Consider the following 17469-nt stretch of genomic DNA (forward strand, 5'->3'; position numbering starts at 1 on the left):
CTCATCTTTGGCCTTTGGGCTGGATTAGTTAGGTTAGGATACGCTGTTGGAAAAAAAGACCCTAAAATACAGTGGGGTAAAACGGGATCTCGTTTCGCTCACATACACCAGCCCCGAAGTAAACAGTGCTGTGGCTCTGCTATTCTCGATACGAGACTTCCGTCTTTGATACCAAGCTACTTCAGTTCCTGATATCTCTCCACCATGGCAAAGGGGGCAAAGGGTAGATGGAGGCCAAGCAGCTTCTTTGTAAGGATAACGATACAGAACCTGCCTGATCACTTCTCACAACCCCGTTGGCTAGACCTTAGGCACACAGACACACCTTGTTGAAAGGGAGGCTGGGGAGCCATTGGGAGTGGTTCTGAAAGAACCACTTCTAAAAGAAGAGGGAATACTGGAGGACAATTAATATTCTGTAGTACACAACCCAGGGGGATGATGACAAAACTGAACCCTTGTAGACGTCTTGCTAAGAACCAGGCACTGTCCTGAGAGTTTTACATTAACAGTCCTACGAGGTAGGTGCCATTATTATACTTGCTTACAGATCAAATTCTGTAAAAGAAGTAAGCCCAAATGTCCTAAGGCATTCACTATGTAATGAATTAATGTCTTTTGCACCTGGAATAGTACTAATTATGCATCATCCTAGGGAGAATTGAGGAAAGAGTTGTTAAAATAATTTCTGTGTTTTGTGGTTCTGATGAGGAACTTCATTCAGTGCTGTTGATGGGTACCTTTGAAGGAATCATGAACACTGGGTTTGTTTTTTGTCTTTGTTTGGGTTCCCCCAAAAGCAGACCCTAAGACAAGGATTTGGTATACAGAGTTCATTGGGAAATGATCCCAAAGCACAATGAGGGAGCAGGGAAGTGAGACAAGGGGAGGAGAAAAGCGAACGAAGGGTGTGTGGATGAGCCAGGCACCCCTAAGGGTGGTGGAGACTCAGTCTTGCTGGGACTTGTTTAGAAACTGTGCAGTCTCAGAATTGTTCCACTGGGGCGAGAAAGCTGAATTCCTTTCCCTTGTGGAGGGTCTCTGCTGGAGGCATTGATCTCCCAGCGCTTCTGGTCTGTTCTGTGAAAGGGACAAGCAAACTCCCACCACCAGAGAACACCTGCAGGCAGAGAACACTTGTAGCCTTTGGTGTGCATGGGAACTGTCTACAGATAACCTCCAAGGTGGCCCGAGGGGACACTGACATCTGCTACAAGGCTTTACACGTGTTATTTCATTTCATCTTTACAATGAACTTGTGGCAAAGTTTTCAGTATGCTTGTTCCTCATACGTAGAAGCCAGAGCTCAGAGCAGTGGAGTGACTCTCTCAAGGTCACACAGCTAGGAAATGGCAGAGCCTGAGGGCCAGACACCTGTCTCTTATCATTCTCTGCTCCCCTTTCTAGGCCCTGAGCCTTCTACTAGCCTGTTTTAACAGATCCCTATCAGCACCCCCCACCAAATATATATATTACCTTCAGGCTTTCTTGGGACTTCTCATTGTTTGAGAAAGACAATAGATGTTTTTGCAACTTTAAGTGGATGAAGCTTGGAGAAAGGCTATTTTTATTGCTGTAAGTGTATACATACAATCTCCATCAGAGTCATGTCCTTGCTTTGTATATTCAGTTTTGGACAATTTCCCTAGCCCCCATTTCTAATCAGGTCACTGCCCCTGAGCACCTCTTATCTTGACATTCTGAGCTGCCTCTGGTTATAACAAATATCTCTCATCTGGTTCTCATGGTCAGGTCCTTTTTCCCCCAGGTAAATGCTCTGTGAATCACTCCTACAGAAATGCAAAGGCCTGGGACAGAAAGACAAGATGTGGTTAACTCTTCATTAATTATGCGGGAAGAGGGAATCAGGAGAATAGGATATGCTCCGAAGCTGAGCTTAGCAGCCCATCTTAAGATCATGTTAGAGCTCCAAGGGACCGGTAGTTCTCAAGGTACTCACTGCTCACTGGTTCTCCTTGACAGTCTCCCAGATCTGCTGCCAGATTTTGATTCATGCATACAATGTGTTTTGGTTATAGCTAAGTATATACAGGCATACCTTGGACATATTGTGGGTTCAGGTTCAGACCACCGCAATAAAGTGAGTCAACACAGTTTTTGGTTTTCCAGTGCATATAAAAGTTACGTTTGCCCTGTCCTGTAGTCTATTAGGTGTTCAATTGCACTCTGTTATTTACATGGGGCTTTTTATGTATTTAACTTAATTAAAAAGGACTTCATTGCTAAAAAGTGCTGAGCATCATCTGAGCTTTTGGCAAGTAATGGAGGGTCTTGCCTCGATGTCGATGCCTGTGACTGATTAGGGTGGTAGTTGCTGAAGGTTGGGGTGGCTGGGGGGATTTTTAAAATAAGAGTGAAGTTCGTCTCATTGATTGACTCTTCCTTTCACGAATAATTTCTCTGTAGCATGCGATGCTGTTTGATAGCATTTTACCCACAGTAGAACTTCTTTCAAAATTGGATTCAATCCTCTCAAATCCTGCCGCTGCTTTATCGACTAAATTTATGTCATATTCTAAATGCTTTGTTGCATTTCAACAGTCTTCACGGCCTTTTCACCAGGAGTACATTCCACTGCAAAAAAATAACTTTCTTCGGTGCCTGGCTGGCTCAGTTGGCAGAACATGCAACTCTTGATCTCGGGGTTGTGAGTTTGAGCTCCATGATGGGTGTAGTGATTGCTAAAACATAAAAAATAAACTTTAAAAAAAATTACTTTTCGGGGCTCCTGGGTGGCACAGCGGTTAAGCGCCTGCTTTCGGCTCAGGGCGTGGTCCCGGCGTTATGGGATCGAGCCCCACATCAGGCTCCTCCGCTATGAGGCTGCTTCTTCCTCTCCCACTCCCCCTGCTTGTGTTCCCTCTCTCGCTGTCTCTCTCTCTGTCAAATAAATAAATAAAATCTTAAAAAAAAAAACTTTAAAAAAATTACTTTCTTTGCTCATCCATAAGAATCAACTCCTCATCCGTTACAGTTTGATCATGAGATTGAAGCAAGTCAGGCTCCACTTTTAATTCTGATTCTCTTGCCATTTCTGCTACATCTGCAGTTTCTTCCTCCGCGGAGGTCTTGAACCTCTCAAAATCATCCATGAGGGTTGGAATCCACTTCTTCCAAACTCCTGTGAATGTTCATATTTTGACCTCTCCTGGTGAATCATGAATGTTCTTAATGGCATCTCAAAAGGTATATTGATATACCTTTCTGGAAGGTTTTCAACTTACTTTGCCCAGATTCATCAGAGGAATCCCTATCTATGACAGTTCTAGCCTTGTGTCAAGTCTTTCTTTTCTTTTCTTTTCTTTTCTTTTCTTTTCTTTTCTTTTCTTTCTTTTCCTTTTTTTATCATCTTGTTCATTTGAGAGAGAGAACATGCTTGTGCACGTGCATGCAAAAGAGGTCACAAGCAATGGGGAGGGGCAGAGGGACAAGCAGACTCCCTGCTGAGTAGGATGCCCAATGCAGGACTCGATCCCAGGACCCTGGGATCATGACCTGAGCTGAAGGCAGATGCTTAACCAACCAGCCACCCAGGCGCCCATGTCATGTATTTCTTAAGTAATAAGACTTGAAAGTCAAAATTACTCCCTGATCCATGGGCTACAGAATGGATGTTATGTTAGCAGGCATGAAAACAACATTCATCTCATTGCACACCTCCATCAGAGCTGTGGGTGACCAGGTGCGTTGTCAATGAGCAGTAAAAAAACCCCCAAACACCTTTTTTTTTTTTCTGAGCAGTAAGTCTCAACAATAGGCTCAAAATATTCAGTAAAACCATGTTGTAAACAGATGTGCTGTCTGCTAGGCTTTGCTGTTCCATTTATCAAGCATAGGCAGAGCAGATTTAGCATGATTCTTAAGGGTCCTAGGATTTTTGGAATGGTAAGTGAGCATTGACTTCAACTTTACGTCAGCCATTGCATTAGTCCCTAACAAGAGTCAGCCTGTCTTTTGAAGCTTTGAAGCCAGCCATTGACTTCTTTTATCTAGCTGTGAAAGTCCTAGATGGCATCTTCTTCCAATAAAGGCTATTTCATCTACACTGAAAATCTGTTGTTTAGTGTAGTCACATTATATTATATTATATTATATTATATTATATTATATTATATTATTATTATAGCTCGATCTTCTGGAGAACTTGCTGCAGCTTCTGCATCAGCTCTTGCTGCTTCACCTTGCACTTGTATGTTATGGAGATGGCTTCTTTCCTTAAACCTCATGAACCAACCTCTGCTAGCTTCAGACTTTTCTTCTGCAGCTTCCTCACCTCTCTGAACCTTCATAGAATTGAAGGGAGTTAGGGCCTTGCTCTGGATGAGGCTTTGGCTTAAGGGGATGTTGTGGCTGGTTTGATCTTCTGTTCAGACCCCTCAAACTTTCCCCATATCAGCAATAGACTGATTCTGCTGTCTCATCATTCATGTGTTCACTGAAGTAGCACTTTTAATTTCCTTCAAGAACTTTTGCTTTGCCTTCCTAACTTGCTGTTTGGCACAAGAGACCTAGCTTTGGTCTATCTCAGCTTTTGACATGACTTCCTCACTGAGCTTAATCATTTCTAGCTTTTGATTTGTGCAACTCTTCACTTCAACACCTAGAGGCCATTGTAGGGTTAGTGATTGGCTAATGGTTAGCAATTAGTTTCAAATTTTGCGTGTCTCAAGAAATAGGGAGGCCTGAGGAGAGGGAGAGAGATGGGGGAATGGCTAGTCAATGGACAGTCAGAACACACACAGCATTTATGGATTCAGTTTGCCATCTTTTGTGGGTGTGATTTGTGGGGCCCCCAAACAATTCTATAGTAACATCAAAGATCACTGATCATAAACGACCATAACAAATATAAGAGTAAGGGAAAAGCTTGAAATATTGCAAGAATTACCAAAATATGACACAGAGACATGAAGTGAGCAAATGTTGGAAAAATTGTGCCAGTAGACTTGCTTGACATTGTAGGGTTGCTACAAAGCTTCAGTTGGTAAAAAATGCAGTATCTCAGAAGTGCAATAAAGCAAAGCACAGTAAAACAAGATATGTCTGTACAGTGTCTTGGTTTTGTATGCGGGATGAAGCATTGAGCTGTGGGTGGTGGGAGCTGTAGCTCACTGAGAGGAGGAAGTGAGGAGCAGAGCAGAGTCAGGAAGTCTTTGTCTTGTGAAGACACCATGGATTAGATTGCTCAACATCCATTCCAACCCTCTTTCTGGTGGGCAGAAGTAGAAGCAAAAAACTGCATTTCCCAGACTGCCTTGCAGCTAAGGATCTGGAAGTGATTTCGGTTCCACCAATCAGAGGTACTTGCACAGGAACCGGAGTTGGACTCATGTGTGGAGAGGGAGAAGGTGCAGAACAATCATGTTGCCAGTGTGGAGGTGGCAGAGGTGGGTGGCTCTGGTGACAGCAACCCTCATTGGCAGGCAGTTTTCTGATGCTGGCAGGGGCTGCAGTACTGGTGGCAGCTCAATTCTGAGGTGTGGCTTTGCAAGCTGTTTCGGGAAGCAGCTGACAAAAGTTGACACAATACAGTCAACTTCTTCAGTCCTCCCAAGGATTGCGTCAGCCATTTAATGTTCTGTTTACTGCAGCCAAACCCCAGCTGAAGCAAGGAAATGTCCTGTGAGGGCAGTGAGCAGTTCTGATAACAAACAGTGACACCGGGGTGAGCGTGGTCAGGTGAACAGGGTGGGTGTGTTCACAGACCCTCTCTCTCTCATCACTCTGTCAAAGGAAAGGGACTGGTCAATGCCAGGCCCTATTTATTTCCATATCGCAGACAACACTGTTCAAATTCATTCAAACTGGGACGCCTGGGTGGCTCCGTCAGCTGAGATCCAGCTCTTGATTTCAGCTCAGGTCACGATATCAGGGTCATGAGATCGAGCCCAGGGTCAGGCTCCACACTCAGCATGGAGTCTGCTTAGGATTCTCTCTCTCTCTGTGCCCCTCCCCCACTGGCACTCTAAATAAATAAACAAAGAAATAAATAAAATCTTTAAAAAACAAACAAACAAAAAAACCCAGAAAAACTGACAAATTTATTCAAACTACAGGCTTATAAAGGATGCCAGCCCCTCAGGGCTTCATCATGGGGTAGAAATCTCCTGGTTAATGAGAAGTTGTCTGAATGACTGCCCTAGAATGATCAATTTCCCAGTCTGTAAGAAACTCAGGGAATGACACTGGGGTGGCCAAGAATCTAGTCCTGTTCCTGAGGTTCAGAGATGGCAAGAGACTTACCCGAGGTCACACAGCAAGTTGTAAGAGCCTGAAGTGGTCCTCTGATTCTAACTGAATCTTTCCACTGCTCCAGTGATTGCCAAAGGAATGAAGAAATGGATGACGGAGGTATGGGACCGGCAGCCAAAATATTACCCCTGACTCCGGGGACCAAGGGCCAACCTGGGGGTGGGGGCAGAGAGGGAGGAGAAGAGAACGCAGATTTGGACAGTGTGAACCATGCTGAAATACTTTTTATTTTTTATTTTTTTTTTACTTTTTTAAATTTAAATTCAATTAGCCAACATATAGTTCATCATTAGTTTCAGATGTAGAGATCATTTATTCATCAGTTGCATATAACACCCAGTGCTCATCAATGCTTTTAAAAAAGTCACTCTTTAGTCAAATTCATAGAGACAGAAAACAGAATGGTGGTTTCCAGGGGCAGAGGGGAGGGGTGGATGGGGAGTTATTGCTTAATAGGACCAGCATTTCTGCTGGGGAAGATGGAGATGTTCTGGGGATGGATGGTGGTGATCGTTGCACAGCAATGTACTTAGTGTCTCTGAACTGCACACTTAAAAATGCTTAAAGTGGTAAATTTATGTTGTGTATATTTTACCACAATTTTTTTTAAAGATTTTATTTATTTATTTGACAGAGATAGAGACAGCCAGCGAGAGAGGGAACACAAGCAGGGGAGTGGGAGAGGAAGAAGCAGGCTCACAGCTGAGGAGCCTGATGCGGGGCTCGATCCCATAATGCCGGGATCACGCCCTGAGCCGAAGGCAGACGCTTAACCACTGTGCCACCCAGGCGCCCCTACCACAATTTTTTTTAAAGCACTCTCTCTGCCTACTAATGTCTGACGATGTTGGCTGCAGAAGGCTGTCTGCTAGCCTGAAGGGTGGGAGAGCAGGGGACAGAACAGTGTCCCGGTCTCTCTGTGGGACAGAGGCTGTCCATCCCCCCAGCTGGCATGTGTGGGAGCACTCCAGGCACTAAGCCGGGACAATAGGCATCCCGCTGGGGGTGCCCACCAGGGAGGAGCACCAGAGCCTCTTGCAGAGCTGGTCTCCCAGGACGCTAAAGGTGGTTCCCACAGACAGGCGGCTCCCCAGAGTGCTGATACCAAGAGAGACCCCAGAGGAGGCCCCCTCTGTGCCCACCGGGAGCTGCAGGCTCAGGGCTGCCTGGAGCCCCTGGCTGCTTCCCAGGCTAGCGGTGTCCCAACTAGGATGCGGGGCCCGAGTTCTGCCCGCGTCTCTGGGACCTTTCGTGGTCCTGGCCCACCTCGCACACCTCCCGCTGCCAGGATCTATCCTCAGGGCCCAAAGCCTTCTAACAGAAACCCAGAAGGCTTCTCTGCTCACATTGACCAGAAGCCGAAAGCTCAGGGCTTGCCCTCTGCCAGCCAGCGTCAGATGTTCACTTAGAAATACCCCCACTTCCTCATCCCTGGGTGGGATCTTGAGGAGAGGTTTCTGGTACCATTTCCCTGTGGCTCCCTGAGGAATTAAGCTCTGTTTCTCACAGCAGTGTCTGGCTTACTCTCCCACACTTTATTAACTTCATCTTTTCTCCTCTCCCCTCCTTCCATCCCATCTCCTCCCCCCCACCCCAACCAGGGATTCCTGATAAAGGGATGTGCGCTCACATCCTTGGCTCAGGGAACCCACACCAAGACGCTGGCCCCGCTGGCTCTGTCTGGGGTGTGGGTGGCCTGACAGCGTCCAGATCTCTCTATGGTCCTTGGTCCTGAGCCACATGGAGCTCAGTGCATCCAGGCCCCGCCCCTTCTCGGGCCTTGATGAATGTTCCTCCATGTCTATTCTGGGGCTTGATCGTTCTTTGCGTTAATTTGCAGGGTGGCTCTTCTGACTCCTGTCCTAGTTGGGAAGTGTCTTGGCGATGCTAAGCTACTTCAGGGCCTCTGGCCAGCTGAGGCCCCGATGGTGAGGATGGGCCAAGGCCAGAGTCCACCAGGTTGGGGAAATCTACTACAGCAATAGAATGAGGAGGTGGGGAGAGCCCCGGGCTCCAGGGTCAGTCGGCCGTAGGGTCTACCCTGGAGTTACCATTGACTTGCTGAGTGACCCTGGCTAGCCACTTCTCCACTCTGTGCCTCAGCGTCCCCGCCTGAAACCTGGTTCTGAGGACACTGGGCACAGTTGTGCTCAAAGAGTATAAACGAAATCTGGACCATTGTAGCTGGCCCTTTGGCATGTATGGACCGCTTGACTCCTCATGCACATGTGACACCGTGGCTATCATTATCTTCATTAGTAGATTAGGAGGCAGAGGTTCAGAGAGGTTGCCTAAACTGCCTGACGCCACACAGCCTTACAAATGGCAGAGGCAGAATCTGACCTCAGGCTAGTGTGAAAAGCCATAACGTGGCAGCTTATTGATTTTAGGTGGAGGGTAAATACTAAGGTTGTCTGACAAAAGAGGAATTTGAGACTCAGAGATGAACGGGTCTTGTCGTGGGTCGCACGGGAGGGCTGTGATGGGAGCCAAGCTCTTTTGGTGCCCAGCCTTGTGTTCCTGGACAAGGTTGCTTTCCTCTGGTGGTCCCCCGTAGTGGGGCTGTGGGGGGATGGCTGCCCCAGGCCTTTCCCAGGGGGGCTCAGTTACCTCGGGCGGGCACATTCTGGCTTCTCTGGACCTGGCCTCTTTCCTGCTAGTTCCACCAGACTTGTCAGGGGGAGGCATTGGGAAGGCGAGACATTCCTCCATTCAATGTTATTGAGTGCCTGCTGTATTCCAGGTTCTGTTGTCAATGCTCAGAATATGCTAGTGAAGAAAACAGGCAAGACCCCTGCCTTCTTGGAGCTTGTGCTCTAGGCTGGGGAGCGACAAACAATAAGCCATAATAAAGAAGTACATTATATAATAGGTTAAAAGGTGCTGCTGCTGTGGGAAAAAAGGAGGAGCAGAGCAGGGTAAGGGGCTTGGGAATAGTAGGGTGGGAGGGTGTGGTCTCAGCAAAATGGGGTCAGGGTAGGCACCACTGACATGGTAACTTGCATAAGGATTTGAAGCAGTTGAGGGAGAGAGCCATTGAATATCTGGGAGAAGAACATTCCAGGCGAATAAACAGCCAGTGCAAAGGCCCTGCGGCAGGAGTTTACCTGGCAGCTTGAGACAGATCAAAAAGGCCAAGGTGGCTGAAAGAGAGTAAGCAGAGGGAAGTTGGGAATGAGACAATACCAAGTCAGATGATACAGGGCCTTGTGGGCCTTGACGAACACTCTGGCCTTTACTTTGAGGAAAGCAGGAGTCGCTGAGAGAAGACAGGGGGTGGTGGGATGCTCAAGGGCATTGTATGGTTGTGTGTATCAAACTTCGCTCGCTCCCAGCAGCCCCAACACGCCCCTCCATCCCAGGGCCCCTGCAGAGATGCTTCCAAGCCAGGCGTCCAGGAGAGCAGAGAAAGACATCGCCATCACTTGCCCACAGTGGCCAGACACATCCCTGTTGATGAGCACCAGGTCCACGGGGGTGACTGGCTGCCCCTCTGGCTAGGGCTCAGGACATCTCCATTTGGGAAGTCCCTGACAGGGGGTCCTTGGGTCCTGCTTTCTGACTTTACCCCAGGGAAAGTGGCAGCTGCTTATCTGATGGGGGGGGGTGGTGTGTGGGGCACTGGACAGCAGAGTCAACACACCTTGGCCCTGCTTACAAAATCATATTTTCCAAACACACAGCTCCTCCAAGCCCCTTATCAGGCCTCCAGGTGGCGAAGCCCTGTTGCTGGGCAATGTTGTTTTATCTGCAAGGTCTGCACCAAGGCCAGTACGAGGTGATTTCATTAGATCCTCTCCCATCTGTCTCCGCAAACATCCCCAGGGGCCTCCAATTAAGGTATTGCATTTCTTCTTGGGCAGATGTTTGTTTTAATCTAATAAAGCCGTTTACAGGCCTCAATGTGTGGACGAAGGCCTCAGTGGGCCCCAGCGCAGGAGGTGGTGGGAGAGGTGAGGGGAGGGCACGGGGGCACCAAGCCCTGGACGTCGAGGCTAGCTCACTTGGAGCACGAGGCCCAGCAGGATGGAAAGAAGGAACAGGCCTGGCCAAACTCGGGTGCAAGAGGTCTTCCCTGTGCCCCACCTTCTTCCCAGGGCCATCTTGCCACAGGGCTCCCACAGGGGGGCCTCACTCCCGAGCAGGGTTATCTTCTAGGGAGACACCCTGGGCTCAGAAACTATCCAAGGGGGACATCACTGGGGAGGTGGGTCTGCAGAGGTTCCACAGAGAAGGTGTTGTGCAAGAATTTCTTAGCAGTGTGTAAGCTCCAAAGCCATGCGGAGCTGACAGAGCATTGGAAACTAGGCTTTGGGGGGAGGGAAGGGTAGGGGTAGGGTCCAGGGCAGAGGAGGATACAGGGGCTGGTCTGACCACTTGGCCACAGCACTGGGGAAGACAGGGAGGTGAAAAGCACCCCTGCCCTAAGAACAGGGTCCAAGCAACACAGCGGGGTTTCTAGAATGGGGCCAGGTAACCAGGACTCTGAGGGAGAGAGGACCCCTTGCCCAGGCAACCTCCCAACCCCCAAAAGGCTGGCTTTCAGGGGCTTCCAGGGAAGAGTCTTCACGTGATTTCAGGGTGATCCTTGTCCCCAGAGCCCCTCACCAGCTGGGAGAAGCAGCTTAGGATGGTAGGAGGAGCTGCACTTTGGAGGCAAGGAGACCTGGGCTTGGATCCTGACTTGACCCTGTATTGCTGTGTCGCCTTGCAACAGACACTTAACCTTTCTGAGCTTGTTTCTTATTTTATTAAATGGCCAAAATAACCCCTGTGATTTCTGTGAATTTAACTGAGAGAGCGGTCATTCGCCAACAATCGTCAGCACTTACTAAGTCTGGGGCAGTTCAGGGGCACTGATGAAAGGACAGAAGGCCCCAGCACCGTTCCGGGGCACGCAGCATGTGTGACTGCCTCTCCCATGTCCCGGGTGGCTGCCACAGCTCCCTCCTTTCCCTCTCTCCTCCCTCAGGCCCTGGTCTCTGGTGAAGCACTTGTTTCTGTGGTTCCATTTTGCAGCTGACTGAATGACTGAAGCCTCAGCATCATCAGGGTTGGGAAGCTCGATCAGGGCAGGGGAGTCTCAGTTTTCCCATCTGTAAAATGGTGATGTTGGTAATACCTACTTCCTCGGGCTCTTGTGAGGGTTCATGGAGTTTCTTTGTCAGGTGTTTTCACACAGGGCCTGGCCTAAGGTGAGAGCCAAGTCGAAGTTGGCACCTACCTACTACCGTAGAAACTTGAGGATGGGCTTTTCCTTCAGGTGACTGAGTATGTCTGATAGCTGGGGCCGTGGAGCTCCCTGCAGCTGTGGCTAGCGTCCTACAATGTGGAACCCTGGAAAAGGGATATTGTGGTGTGGGGAGAGGGATGCCCTGGAGACCTGAGGGCATGGTGATTCTGCTTCCACAGTGGGGCAGGTAGTGAGCTGATCCCCTGCCCTCAGACCCTGCCCCTCCCCAGCCAGTCCAACTGAGGGTCGGGGGCACTGGCCAAGGTGTCTCTGGGGGAGCTCCGGCCTAGAGAGATGCACAGGGAGCTCCTACATGTGTGGGCCTGCAAGGCAGTGCGTGAGTTTCTTACCTTCTCCGAACGCATGGCTCAGTTGGCTGAGCAGTCTTTTCCCCTAGGGAACTGGCTGTTCTCTAACCCAGCTCAGAGACTGAGCAGAACTGTTTCTCCTCGTGCCTTTCCACCTTGCACGAGCTGGCAGGGAATCCTGGGCCACATGGGGCTTAATCATGGACTTTCCTCCTTACCAAGACCTAAGGTGGTCCAGGTGCTGACTGGTGTCCTCCGCTTCATTCACCTGCACAAGGACACTTCTCTTCCTTCTCCATCCGAATTCCATTATCAGTGCTCCATCCTTGTGGCCAAAGCTCTGCTCCCTCCACCCTCACCCCCAGCAGGAGGTGCCATGCATTGGGCTTTCTCAGTCATTTACTCTGCAGGACGGAGAAGCTCCATGCCAGTAGGGTGACAGGTGCCAAGCACGCACAGAGATGAGGAGGTATTACTCAGGGCGAAAAGGAACTGGGGCACCTGGGTGGCTCAGTTGTTAAGCGTCTGCTTTGGCTCAGGTCACAGGTCATGATCCCAGCGTTCTGGGATCGAGCCCCTCATCGAGCTCCCTGCTCGGCGGGAAGCCTGCTTCTCCCTCTCACACTCTCCCTGCTTGTGTTTCCTCTTTTGCTGCCTCTCTCTCTCTGTCAAATAAATAAACAAAATCTTAAAAAAAGAGAGAAGAAGAAAGAAAGAAAGAAAGAAAGAAAGAAAGAGAGAGAGAGAGAGAGAGAGAGAGAGAGAAAGAAAGAAAGAAAGAAAGAAAGAAAGAAAGAAAGAAGAAAGAAAGAAAGAAAGAAAGAAGAAAGGAAGAAAGAAAGAAAGAAAGAATAGGAACTTAAGAAAAAAATATGTGGTTCTGCCACAGTTTTACCTTCCAGAAAAGTGAGGAATTCACGCTCTCAGAATGGCCCCCTCATGTTTCTTTGGTTTTTCTCTCGTATTTCACTCTCCTCCCCCATTGGTGACTGCCTCAGCCACACCAGTCCTGACACTTGCCCACCTCCCCGGTGTCATGCACACTACTGCTTCCATACCTTTTTTACTGTCCCTTTGCCAAGAAGGCCTTCTCTTGCCTCCTTGTCTTCCCCAAACTTTAAGGCTCAGATCAACTCCACTCAATGCCTTTCACCCCAGGAACTGTTTTTGAGCAGCTCCACCCACCGAGATCTCTACCCACAGAGATCTCTTAGCCTATACTATCAGCACCAGTGTTTGACCATTATCAGACCATTATCCCGGGCATTGACCTTGATGCAAATATTCTGTCTGCTCGACTGGATTCCAAGGCTTTTGAGGAGAAGAACATTGCTTCAAACCATCCCCAACCCTGCATTTATAGGAACAAGATCTATGTGTTTTTCATGGAGGTGAAAATAGCTTAACCTAAACATGAGGAAGTTTGCAGAATTTCTGACAAAGTAGAAGCCTGGTTGGGAAGATGTTTGGGGAGCTAAGTGCTTCCTGGACCCCATATCTGTGTGTGTCACACTGTGAATAGTAGTCACCTTGGATCCTCACGTACAAGCAGGTGAATTCAAATGATGTTCCACAAACTCTCTGGTTTACTTGGCCGCTGTGGACAGGAGGCAGTGCCAACCAAGCTCCGAGGCACAGATAAAGAAGCTGTGGTCCATATATACAATGGAATATTACTCAGCCATCAGAAAGAATGATTACCCAACATTTGCAGCACCATGGACGGGACTGGAGGAGATTATGCTAAGTGAAATAAGTCAAGCAGAGAAAGACAATTATCATATGGTTTCACTCATTTATGGAACGTAAGGAATAGCAGGGAGATCGGTAGGAGAAGGAAGGGAAGAATGAAGGGGGGGGTAAACAGAAGGGGGAATGAACCACGAGAGACTATGGACTCTGGGAAACCAACTGAGGGCTTCAGAGGGGAGGGGGGTGGGGGATTGGGCTAGCCCGGTGATGGGTATTAAGGAGGGCACATATTGCATGCAGCACTGGGTGTTATACGCAAACAATGAATCATGGAACATTACATCAAAAACTAAGGATGTACTGTATGGTGACTAACATAACATAATTAAAAAAATTTTTTTAAAATAATCAAGTGCCGCTGTCCGTGGTACTGAATCATCACCTCCCACCAGAAATCCCAGGATACTGGTTAGAGATCTTGTCCAACATGTCCTAGGGGTCATGGCTGAAAGATCTTATTTTTCTTCAAGCTTAGTTAAACTTTTTATATCATTAAAAAAATAATTGGAATCATGGCTGTGTTTATCAGTCAATGAAGTTGATTTATCTCATGGCATTTTTATCTTATTTCTAACAATTAAATGCTTTCTACATCTGAGATGATGGAGGGTGGGGGAGTCACGTGTCAACGCCATCAAGTCCCTCAAAATTATATTTTTAAGATTAGTTTCATGGGAACTAATGCACTCCCACCTTTTTGCTTCCTTTTAGAGACATTGTTTCAGCTCTACCTCATACTGACTGACCTTGGGCAGGTCAATTCACCTATCTGGACCTCAGTTTTTTTCCCTTACAATAGTTGAAGTGATGGGGAGGTTGGGATTGATTATATGAGAGATACCTTTCTTTGTTGAAATGATGGCTCTTGAGTCACTGGCCCTGTTTCTCACATCTCCATGAACCCTTCTTCTCAAGACCTTTAAAATAAACAAGAAGATCTAGGACATTTTCCACTTCAAACCCAAAAGACAGTTTTTTGTGGGTGGCCTCACTTCCTATGGCTAAGAATAATGTGAAGGTTCTGCCAATGATACCCACAGCCATCTTAGAAGGACATCCAAAACACCCAGTCTTCCGTTCTTATATTGAGGTGACTTCAACAATATCTCAGCTTCCTCTGGTGGAAGGCATGTGGTGAGAAGGATTTGGACCCTAATGTAAATGCTGCATTTTATTCTGTGCATGCCAGCTCTTCCAGGGAAGATCTGTGCCTACACAGGAGGTTTTAGAGACCAAAAAAGCCTACTGATTTGGCCTCCGAACCAGAGAACTTCCCAGCTTGGAGCGAGGGTCTCAGAGGCCTTCAGCTGCTGTCATACCCCTGATAAGGGCACTCTGAAGAAGCCACAGCACCTCTGCCAGCAGTCCTCTTGGCTCCCATCTCCAGAAGAAGTGGTTCAGGACAGCAGTTACACGATGCTCTCTCAGGTCTGGACCATCTCTAGACTACTCAACCACCTCATCCCAGGATCCCAGTAAGAGCTCTTATTCTTGAGGCACTGAATGCTAATAAATATTAAATACCAAATGGGACCCAGGACAATGATACTGAGAAGCTAGAGAATGTTTACCAGAGGTGATAACTGAGGCTCAAATGCACTTGTCCCAGAATCACAGGCTGTAAATGTCCTTGGGAAGTCACCTTGTGTCCCCCACATCCTCTCTGATAGCAGAAAGGGAGAACAAAAGATGCACACAGAGGACTTCAGGGGTCTCCAAGCCCTGCCTTGTCTCCTAACTAAGAAAGAAACCCTGGCCCTGGACAAGGGGCCTGGAAGCCTAAGTGCTTCTCTGAGCAGAGCTCACTATGTAACAAGATACCACCACACACCTACTAGAATGTCTAAAATTAGAAAGACTAATCGTACCAAGTGTTTGTGACAAGGTGGAGGAACTTGAACTCATACATTGCTGCTGGGAATATAAAATGATACAATTACTTTTGGAAACAACTTGTCAGTTTCTTCAAAAATTAAACATAAAATTTTATGATCCAGCCAATCCACTTCTAGGTATTTACTCAAGAGAAATGAAAGCATTTAACACTTGTACATGAATATTCATAGCAGCTTTATTTGTAATAGCCCTAAACTGGAAACAACCCAAATATCTACCAACATATAAATGAATAGAAGGGTTGTACTATATCCATATAAAGGGCTATGACTTAGCAATAACAAGAAATAAACTATTGTCATATCAACAATACGGGTGGATGAATCTCAAAATAGAAGCCAGACAAAAAGAGTACATGCTATATAATTTCATTTATGTAAAATTCTAGGGCATGCAAATGAATCTATAGTGACAGAAGACAGATTAGTGGTTGCCTGGGATGGGAGGAGGGAACGTGAAGGGAATGAGGGGGAGGGCGGATCACAAAGGGTCAAGAGGAAATTTGGGGAGGTGATGGTTGTGGTCACCATCTTCATTGTGCTGATGTCACCATGGGTGTATGCATATGTCAAAACTCACCAGATTGTACATTCTAAATATGTGCAAATGTATGTCAATAAAGCTCTTTTTTTTTAGAAAAAAGAAGCTGTCACAAGAATATAGAACACACAGAGGATACATGGAGCTGTGGATGTCTTCCAGTCCCAAGCTGTCTTGATTATCATGGGGGCAAGATTATTGTCCTCATCTGACAGGAGGAGCCCAGTGAAGAGCCTGGGACACAGAGATGTTAAATGCTGGGACTGAGGTCATGCAGCAAGTCCAGGGCGGAGACCATGGCAAGACCCACACTTCCTCTTCCAGATCCAGTGCTTTTTCTGCCCGGCACTGGCTGTGCTCCTGGCTTAGCATGCCCTGAGCTGAGGGACAGGGTGTCCCTGCCACCTGAAGATGTAATCTCCCCTCCCCACCACGCTCTTCCCCTGATAGTTGTCCCTTGGCTTGGCTTGCGCTTGCAGCCAGGAGACTGGCTTAATTTGCAGAGAGAGGCCATGGTTACAGCATCTCCCCAGGGAAGTAATAAACAGGAGCGTGAGATAAGGGACAAATGCAGTTACTTAATGAGGCTGTTATCGGTGGCAGAGAAGGACACAAGCCAGGCTGGTGATTCCTGCCACTGTTCCAGCATCCTGGAGAGGCTGACAGGGCCACACAGCCCAGGAGAGTGCCCTGGGGGAAGGGGTCATGGGGGTGGAAGGGATGGGCATGGGTAGGTGTCAGGGGTGGAGTGGGGACGGGGGTGCCAGCCTGGGCCAAGCACCCATTTGGTTTCTGTCCCTGTGTTCTCCCCTGGCCCTGGGGACCCACCCAATTCTTGGGGTCAGAGCCTGAGAGGGATCCTGGAAGAGCTGAAATAGCATCAGCTTTGTGCACGGACAGACCTGGACGCAACGCCTGGTGTTTGTCGGGCCTCAGTGATCCCACCTGTGCGATGGGGGTAATAATGCTCCCTGCCTCGTGCAATAATGGCCTGTCCCGTAAGGCTGGGTCACCCTGCTTCCCCCTCCTTTGCTGTCCTTCTGGTTTAAATTCTCCTCATACTGTGCACAACAAAGATAGGACAGCTGAGAAAGAAGGAGTTGCTGGCCGTTGAGAGTGGGAGCCTGAGGTTGTAGAGAAATTCGGGAGGACACTTTTGCTGAGAGCTTACTGCATCCCAGACACCGGCCTGAGCACTTCACCGGCTTGATCCTATTTAATCCCCACAACAAGCCATGAAATATCTACTGTCACACCACATCACCAACAAGGACATCGAGGCCTGTCTAGATTGTCCCTTGCCCAAGGTCACGGAAAGTAGAGAGAGGCATTGGCGGGCCTCGCGCCGTCTGACTCCCAAGTTTATGGCCTTGTGGATGAAGTTCCCTACTGGGTTTCTGGGATCTTTCCGCTTCTGTCTTCTGCACTCCCGGGACAGGAGGATGCTGGGAGAGTGGCTCTGGCAGG

The sequence above is a fragment of the Ursus arctos genome, unplaced genomic scaffold, assembly GCF_023065955.2.
Source record: "Ursus arctos isolate Adak ecotype North America unplaced genomic scaffold, UrsArc2.0 scaffold_25, whole genome shotgun sequence".
In the NCBI taxonomy this organism is placed as follows: Eukaryota; Metazoa; Chordata; class Mammalia; order Carnivora; family Ursidae; genus Ursus; species Ursus arctos.